The sequence below is a fragment of the Prionailurus bengalensis genome, chromosome X (genome assembly GCF_016509475.1).
Source record: "Prionailurus bengalensis isolate Pbe53 chromosome X, Fcat_Pben_1.1_paternal_pri, whole genome shotgun sequence".
In the NCBI taxonomy this organism is placed as follows: Eukaryota; Metazoa; Chordata; class Mammalia; order Carnivora; family Felidae; genus Prionailurus; species Prionailurus bengalensis.
In genome coordinates, this window is record NC_057361.1 from 34,967,718 (window position 1) to 34,976,467 (window position 8,750).

Below are 8,750 nucleotides of genomic sequence, written 5' to 3' on the forward strand. Positions count from 1 at the left end.
CATAAAACCCCCAGTTTTTCACCAGATATGTGCCCCACTCCCCCAGTAAAGGCTGTATGTCCCAGCCTCGGCTTGCAGCCATGTGCGGCCATGTGAGCAAGTCTGATTTATGGGATCCGAGCCAAAGCAACTTCTGGAGTGCGATCTGGAGAAACGAGTGCCTCCCTCTTCGCTCTCTCCTCCGTGCACGCTGGAAAAGGGACTCGACGGGCGGCTCGAGCAGCCATCTTGAACCCTGAGGCAACTTTCGGTCTGGCAGCCATTTGTGCCAGCAACGACGTCGAAGCAACCTGAGTTACTTACAGCTAGATCTTACAGTCCCCATCCCAGTTACCTTACCAGCCTGGGACTCGAGACCCTTACGTGAGAAATTGATTTCTGACATAGTTCGGTCACTGTTAATTTGGATGTTTTGTTATTCACAGGCTACCAAAGTCAGACGAGAAAGATACGTAACATGGTGTCTTAGATCGGGTTCTCTAGGATGCAGACTTTTTTGAGATGGAAACTGGCATGGAGGAGGTTTACTAGGTTGTGGTCTCCAGGTCAACTCTTGAGTCACAGTGAGGGGAGAAGATCGAGCAGGGGAAACGCTGAGTGGCCTTGATGGGTCCCACAAGGAGCTCTAGAGTGAAGAAGGCTCTTCAAAGTTCAGAACGGCGGCAAAAGGGCCGAGTCTGGATCCCTTTGCACTTTGGTTTCCTTGTCTCTAAAATGGATGTTATTGATCTTGCGTCTGTATGGAAGATAAGAAAAAATATGGGTGCGTGGCCAAGCTTACAGGGGAACAACCATGAGAGCCAGCCTGGAGAAGACCTAAGAAGTTTGCGTGTGTCCTCTGGGGGCCCATGTCTGTGTCTTGACCAACTGACCAGCAGGGCAGTGTCACTTCTCCAGAACCTTCCCCAACACGGTCACCTTCTCCAGTTGGGAGAATGCACAGTCACCTATGCTTAATAGCATCATGTCTCTTACCACGCTGGACGTGGCTGTTCACCTGGGACTCTTGAGCTCCGCCGGTGATGTACGATTTGTTCGATCGATGAACTTCACCGAAGGGGCCAAAGCCTGGTGATGTCAACAAGACAGAGACTATTCCCCTGACGCCAGGAGATTTACTTAGAGCGTCCCCGAGCCCCAATTTTCTCGTCCATATCTGGGGAATAAGAAGAAGAACAAACTGGGCTGTCCTGTTATGCAACTGGAGATACAGTGGAGGAAGTTTTCGTCAGTTGAGTCTAAGGGTAGCCCTAACGCCAGCCTCTCTTGCCTGGAATAGCAACCTGTTTGGCCACACAGGCCACTGGGTGAAGGCTGTCTGGCGGGGTCCAACACCGGACGTACAGATTCAAAGGGGCAGCTAAGACCGAGCAGTTAGACGTGGGATCAAGGCCACTTCACACCCGGCCCATGATGGTGCGGGGGCGGGGGGGGGGGGGGCCGGCATAATGCACACAGGACTAGGGTGCTTGGAACAGCTAGAGAGCTCAGCTTAGCCATCCTCCAAGGAAGCCTTGGCCGTGTTCTATAGCTGCTCCGCGCCTCAGTTTCCTGATTGGCAGAATGGGGGACCATCATCGCTCCCGTGTCAGGTGATGGTAAGGGCTGAGCTAGCATAGGGAAAGCAATTAGGCGCTGTGTCCAGGGGCTGGGAAGGGAGAGGTGGCTGTGGGGGTCATCTGCACTCCATCAGTAATGATCACCCACAGGCCGCTGGCTGGCACGCAGGGGACAGGCACCCTGCCCCCAGCGCCTGCAAAGGTGAATGTGGTCAGAGCCCGATGAAGGGGAAGGGAAGCGAGGATCTAGAGCTCCAAACAGAGGGAGGTCAGGTCCCTCAGGGCTATGCCAGGCAGGACTCTTGATTGTAAGGCAGAGAGCCGCCACTCAAACTGGCTCAGTTAAAAAAGAAAAAAATACTGGCTCAGGAAACCAACATGTTAAAAGGTGGTTGGCTTCAGGCGTGGCTGATTCCAGGTACTTACGCCAAGTGATGACAAGATGGCCACCAGCAGTTTCCGGCTTACAGTTTATTAGCAGAGCGACCATGATAGAACGGGCGCCCTGTCCCCACAGTTCCAGAAAAATCCTTAGGGCTGCCGCTGTCTGGCTGGAATTGGCCGGCTTGGGCCATGGCCCACCCCGGGGCCCCCGGGAGCATGGCTGTCTTCACTTGAACTGCAGGGACTGGGGAGACGATGGAGAATGGACACTGACTGGTGAGGCAAATCACCAGATCTCCCCCTCAGCAGGCTTCGCTAGAGAGGTGAGACGTGACCCCCACCCCGCCCCTCCTGCTCCCGTTGAAATAGTAACCAGCGTTTGTTCAAAGCCACAAATTGCAAAAGCTTGGCACCCACGCTGTTGAATCTCTTAACTCAGTGGAATCAATTCTACGCCCAGAAGTGGGACTGGGCCCGCGGCAGGGGAAGATTCATCTAGCAGCCGCGTGTAGGAGGGATCCAAGGTCGAGAACCTGGTGGAGGTAGGGGGGCATCGTCTTTAGCCCGGGGGAAGGGCCCATCCCTGTCGCTTTCCGGTTCATCAGTAAAGTCCCAAGGTGGCCAGGCTGGAGGCACGAGGACAGGGGGGGACACAGGGAGAGACGTAGAAACTGGATAAGGACCTGCCGGGATTTGGAAGCAGGCTTTGGAGGAGGGACGGGCGAATCGAACACGATTCTCAAGTGTGGGCCGACGGAATAGTGACAGATGTCTCTGGCAGAAATGGGGAACACTGTTAGGGGAAAGAATTTAGGGGATTTGCTTTGATGCATTTGAATCCAAAGCGCTACAAGAGCATCCAGGTGAGAGTGACGGACAGCTGAGGCCAGAGCTGTGGATTTCAGGGTCCCAGCGTCACCACTGTGTTCCTGGGGGTGGCTTGGCCCTGCTGCGGTGAGGGAGGGAGGGTGTTGGAGCAGAGCAGGGAGAGCAGGCTGAGAACCAGACCCGGGGAGATGCTCACGTTCGGGGAATCAGGGAAGGACGCGCTGCACAGAGGTCATGAAAGCCGGCCAGCAAGGGGGCAGGTGCTCCGAGGGGCCGGGGCAGGGCCACGCATGGAAAGGGCCGGTGGTGCAGATGAGCGGTTTCCCAGCCCCTGTGGTCCCGGGTCGTTGGAATGAGGCAGCTGGCGGGCTTCCTGCTTTCGCAAGCACTGGCGGGACCATGGCGCATGTACCTACAACTGGTACAGCTGGGGTGGCCAGGATTCATACAGGCCTAGAGAAGGGTGTTTCGTCGACGCTTCGGTGATAATGAGGGAAAGGAAGGGAAAGCGGGCACATAACGTAAGGGAGACATTGGCAGAAGAGAGAAGCTGTGGCACCCCTACATACACTCACACACTCACATACACACCCGTACAAGCTTGCATACACACATACATACACGCTCATATACAAACAGGTGTGCGCCCACGTGCGCGCGCGCACACACACACACACAGGCTTGAGAAGGGGAGGGAAGTCATTTCTGTTCTCAGAGAATTCCTTGGAGAATCCTCCCCGGATGCCATCTTCTCCTGGAACGAGGTTTTCCCACACGGACGTGCGTGCCCACACACACAATCACAGAGAGGCACGCGTGTCACGGGGCGGGGGGCGGGGGGGGCGCCGCCGGGGCCGTTTGGCCCATGCTCAGCTGGGGAGGGAATGACACGGCAGCGGTGGGCAGGCACCGGGAAGAAGCCGGCCTCGCAGGGGCCCACCCTTGGTTGAGGCCGGGGCCCTGGTGCGAGCGTGGGTGGCTGGGCGCTCCGTCCTCCCTGCTGGCAGGCCTGGGCAGGCGCCGTCCCCAGATGTCAGTGCTAATGCCTTGATAAACAGGGAGCTTGCTGGAATGTGGCTGTTAATTGGGGATAGAGCCACAGCCTTTAGCTCGGGGAGCAATGGTTAATGACGGGCCCGCTGGGGAAAGCCGCACGCTGTTGCCACTGTTCGTGTTCTGTCCTCTCCGCGTTTTAAACAGCAGTTTATCTAAAATTGAAAACACTTTCCTGGGAATAATTATTTCTTGGAAGCTACAGGACTGCTATCAGATTTCACAGCCTGCTGTCGGGCTGACCTTCTATAGGCCAAGGGGCCGGCTGCCTTTGCGGGGACAGCTTTGCTCCTGCCCTTCCCTTCTCCCGTGTCTTTCCTGGGTGCCCAGTGCACAGCCGCTGTGGGCGTGTGTGAGGGGGCTTTGTGGCCAATTTGGGGCCGAGTGGGAGGTTCACTGAGTAAAGGTGAGCCTGAGAAGGAAGAACAGCAGGAGGGCGGGAGATGCTTCTAGCATTGCCAAAACCCACCTGAAAGCCTCAGGGTCTCCGTGTTGGCTCCCGGCTTCGGCTGAGCTCTGCCTGGTCTGCTGGAGCAGCCCGTCAGGGACAGGGGGCTGTGGTCGAGCAAAAGATCCTCCGCGAGCCCGTTCCCTCCTTGGAAGCCGTTTCCAAAGCAGCGAGCCCACGGCCGCAGGGGCAGGGCAGAGGGAGGAGGGGACCCGAGGCCCTGTTCAGACGTGCAGGGGCGCCCGTGGAGGGGCGCCCCGGAGCCGGGGCTGGCCTCTCCTTCCACACCCGGGTCCGGGCGCAGCTGCCCGGGCTGTGATGTGATGTGATGGAGGGGTGGGAACCCGCGCCAAGAGCTGACCCCACGTGTGCCCTCCCAGGGTGGGCCCAGGCCAGACCGCGACAGGGCCCTCAGCCCGGAATCATGGCCGCAGGCAGCATTCTCCTTGAACGTGGAGGGCAGTGACACAGACGGTTAAACTCGATGCGCTGGCCACGGGCCAGCCTTCCGGCTTGGCAATTACACACTGTCTACCTCCGCCTCTCCCTGCTGCCCCATCACCTCCCGTCAGGCGGCTTTAATGCCGCTCGCCTCTTCCCGGCAGCGAATGTTTGTGTGTGGCGTTGCCGGGCGACAGTGGAGCAGGGCCTGCATTTTCCTGGCCCCCGGGCCCCTGGCGGAGCCTGCCCTCCGAGGGCTTTGTAGGCCTTAAGTGTCAACGCGGGCGTGAGCCACGGCCTGGAGAAGCACAGGTCTGGCTCCTGGAGAACAGCTGGGGATGACGGGAAGGTGGGGCAGGCCTTTCTCAGGCGCCCAGCCCCCCTGGGCAGTTGTTCCCTTCGTCCCCCTCCGCAGACACATGGCAAGAGGTTGGAATTCGTTTTGCCAAACGCTGATAAAGACAGGGGCCACGGCTCCACCCCTCGGTGAGGTCACACGTGGCTCCCCGCCCACGGGAATCTGGACAGCAGGATGGACCGCCAGACACCCCGTAAGCACCTTGTGCTCAGGGACACACTGGCGTTTAGAAGCACACCTAGATTCCCAGGCAGGCCACCAGCTGTGTGGCCTCAGCACGTCACCCTGCCTCTCTGGGCCCCCGCTTGCTGATCTGCGGCCGGGGGTGGCAATGGAGACCCCTACTCTGTTCGAAACCCGTGGGACTTCTTTCTTGCTGTGTGTCCTGAGAAGCCACCGTGGGGGATGTCGGGGTGGGAAAGAACTCTGTAGGCATATAGGGGAAATGCAGGGAAATACGTGAGCCAGGGTTCTGGAAAGGGACCAACGGGGGCAGGGAAAAGGAAACCAAGTAATACAAAATGATTTGATTTGGTCGGGGTGGGACCTCAGAGACAGACACCTAATGGGAGAAGGTGCTGAAAGTTAAACTGAGAGCTGACGCGCTGGGGTCAAGGGCGGCCGGCCTGGAGCAGGAAAGGCCGCAAGACATGCGGGTCTTCAGGTCCCCCAGACCTTGAGCCCCAGTTTTTGCTGCATCCTGCCCTAGCTGTGTGACCTCGGGCAACTCGCTTACTCTCTCTGAGCCTCATCCATCAAATGCCCTCCAAGCACTGACCTCATAGGGTTGCTGTGGTTTGGCATGTGGTAGGCACAGCACACAGTAAGTCAGGCCCTCAGGTTGCCTGGGGACGGGGGACACGCAGGGGAAAAACCAAGTAATCCCTTGAGGCCAAACGCAGTCAGCGCCAGAGGCAAGGCTCAAGAAACAAGCTCACAAGAGTCTCAAGCAGCGGGCCAGGGCCCGGGGCTGGGGGCAGCAAGGGAAGTGCGTTAGTCAGTAACCACAAAGGGAACTGAATGGCACAGGTTCAATACAGACAGGAATGCTGAAATGGGTGTCGAGGCCCTGCCCACGTCCCCTCCCCGCCCCTGCGCACAGAGGTGGCCGGGGAACACCAGGGCTTGTCTTCGGGCCAGAGGAGCCCCCTTGGCCCATGTACAAGGCCAGCCGGAAGTCTTAAGGAGGGAACGCCCCCAGAAGCAGCCCTGACCCGTGGTGCTCAGGCAGTCGATGGATAATTGCCCCCAGCTCTCTCATTCTCTGGTGGGCACCTTAAAAGTATGTTTCGCACTATCTCCCAGAGATCCCCAACCGGAGTCGGCCTCAGTTGCCCCAAGGGCAATTGACTGAGTAGTAGAGCCAGCCGTTGTTGGATTCTTTCTCATCCCTGCCTCGCTTCCCCCACTTCCCTACGTGGCCTCCCTGTAAACATTTTACAATTAACTACAGTCAAATCCTCGTCTCGGGATCTGCTTCTAGGGACACAAACCAAGACAAATACTGAGGTTTCAGGTCTGGCTAGTTCTAGGTGCGTAAGCAATAGCCTCAGGAATCTGTTCTTCTCCATCTCTCAGCTCGGCTCTTCCTCTCGCCCCCCACCTCCGATGAGGATAAGATGCATTCAGAGTATTTACAGGGGCGCCCTGGGTGGCTCAGTCGGCTAAGTGCCCGACTCTTGATTTGGGCTCAGGTCATGATCTCGCGGTTCATGAGATCGAGCCCCACTTCGGGCTCCGTGCTGGATGTGGAGCCTGCTTGGGATTCTGTCTCTCCTTTTCCCTCTGTCCCTCCCCGGCTCATGCTTTCTCTCTCTCCAGAAAAATGAATGAATAAATAAATAAATAAATGATAAATTATTTACCGAAAGACCGATATAAATCTATTTCAGCCCAGGGGTAGAGACTGGAAAGGGAAGACAGAGAGCCATGAAGGAGACAAAAGTGAATGGGTGGCTGAATTCGCCTCCCCCGACCCGTGGCTTGCGGAAACACACTGGGCCCCCTAGACGGCACCAGGCAGGGGCAGGAGCGTTTGTGCTCAGAAGGAACGAGTGATAGGAGGGCGTGTGTGTGTGCGCGTGTGTTTAACTAATGGGAGCGGAAGGTACTCTGCAAGCCGGGAGGGGAGACCCCGAGGCAGCTGGAGTCAGGAGATCCTGGACGTAGAGGCTCGAGGCAGGGGAATAAAAAGTAGAGGCTCTGGAATCTGAGAGCCCAGGTGAACCATGCGAAGTCGACCATATTTTTAGAGAAATGCCTGCATGGCTATCAACATTTTAAATCTCCATACCTTTTGCCCCAGAAACCACCTCTAAGGGCCTTTCTTTCAGAAATACTCACACTCGCACCCAAAAATACACGCACAAGGAGGTCTCCCACAGCCTCAGGCGCCGCACTGAAAAATCAACAGCCCCATAATTATCCAATAATAGGACTGTAACAGGGAAATGGCTAAGGAAGTCATGGTATACCCATACTGGGGCATACTCCGCAGTTAATAAAGAGCGGAAGGTATTTCTAGACCGTCATCGTCTGGGTTTCTGAAGAAACTGACCCTGAGACAAGCATTAGAGGGCAAATTATTTATTCAGGAGGTGGCGGAAACGCGGGAGAGGCGTGGGCGGGCGGTAGAAAAAGGTGGGGAAGGGAGACACGGAAGGGAAGGAAGGCAATGGAAGGTGGGGCTCCTGGGGGGGCGTCTAGAAATGCCTCCAAGTGATCGCTGAAGAGCATGGGAGCTGGCAAAATTATTCACCAACTCCTGAGATTCCTTGGGTGTGGGCTGCTTCCGGAGCTGTTAATTCCCCGGCCCTCCGTGCTTTTGACATTGGAGAAAGCCCTCAAGCCCAAGGACGTGGACCCTGGCCGTTAGGAGGGATACAGGGGGGCACCAACAGCATCTGCCAAACATAAGTGTTGCCGCGGGGCTGTCCCCCGATACGTTGTTTAAGTGGCGGTGGGGAAGGTGCAGCGGGCTACGCAAAGTGTGATTGCATTTTGATTATTAAAATGTGTGTGTCCACATGTGTTTCAGGGCGCACCTATACATGTGTGTAAAAGAAAAGAAAAAGGAAATACAGACCCAAGCCGTGACAAACGGCAGAGACAGGGTCCTCTATTTCCATAGCATAAAACTTTCCAAACAAGTTTTACCTTTGTAATTAAGAATAATAATTATTATCATCGGAAACGAAGGGGGGGAATTTTTTAAGTTTATTTATTTTGAGAGAGAGAGAAAGCGTGGACTAGCGGGGGAGGGGCAGAGAGCGAGGCAGAGAGAGAATCCCAAGCAGGCTCCGCACCGTCGGCCACGAACCGCGGGATCACGACCTGAGCTGAAATCGAGAGTCAGAGGCCTCACGAACGGAGCCACCCAGGCGCCCCTGAAGGGGGAAATTTTTAAAAATGGAATGCGTGAGGGGAAAGGAGATAAAGGTTCATAACCCCTCCTAGACCCTTCGGGCCAGATGAGTTTCAGACACGTTGACGTTGCTGTGCCAAAACGTACAAATAGTCTTACGAAGTGGGATAAATAACGACTATATAAAGGCTCACCGACCAGGCTTCGCCGCCCAGGGCATTTGTGCCAAACTCAACATAAAACCTTTGGGTTTCTGTTACAGAGAAGGGATCGTGCGTTAGTAGTAAGTGATGGGGCCAAGAAGGCTGGGTAACT

At 56.2% G+C, this 8,750-nt stretch overlaps 1 long non-coding RNA gene across 1 annotated transcript; it reads right to left on the minus strand.

The window, feature by feature from the left end:
- Nucleotides 1–392: 392 nt before the first annotated feature.
- On the minus strand, nucleotides 393–5,038 carry LOC122477198. Its single transcript, XR_006295650.1, has 2 exons — nucleotides 4,294–5,038; nucleotides 393–1,156 (listed from the first exon to the last, which is right to left on the minus strand). It is a non-coding gene; the product is annotated as an uncharacterized LOC122477198 (long non-coding RNA).
- Between the last annotated feature and the right edge of the window lie 3,712 nt (nucleotides 5,039–8,750).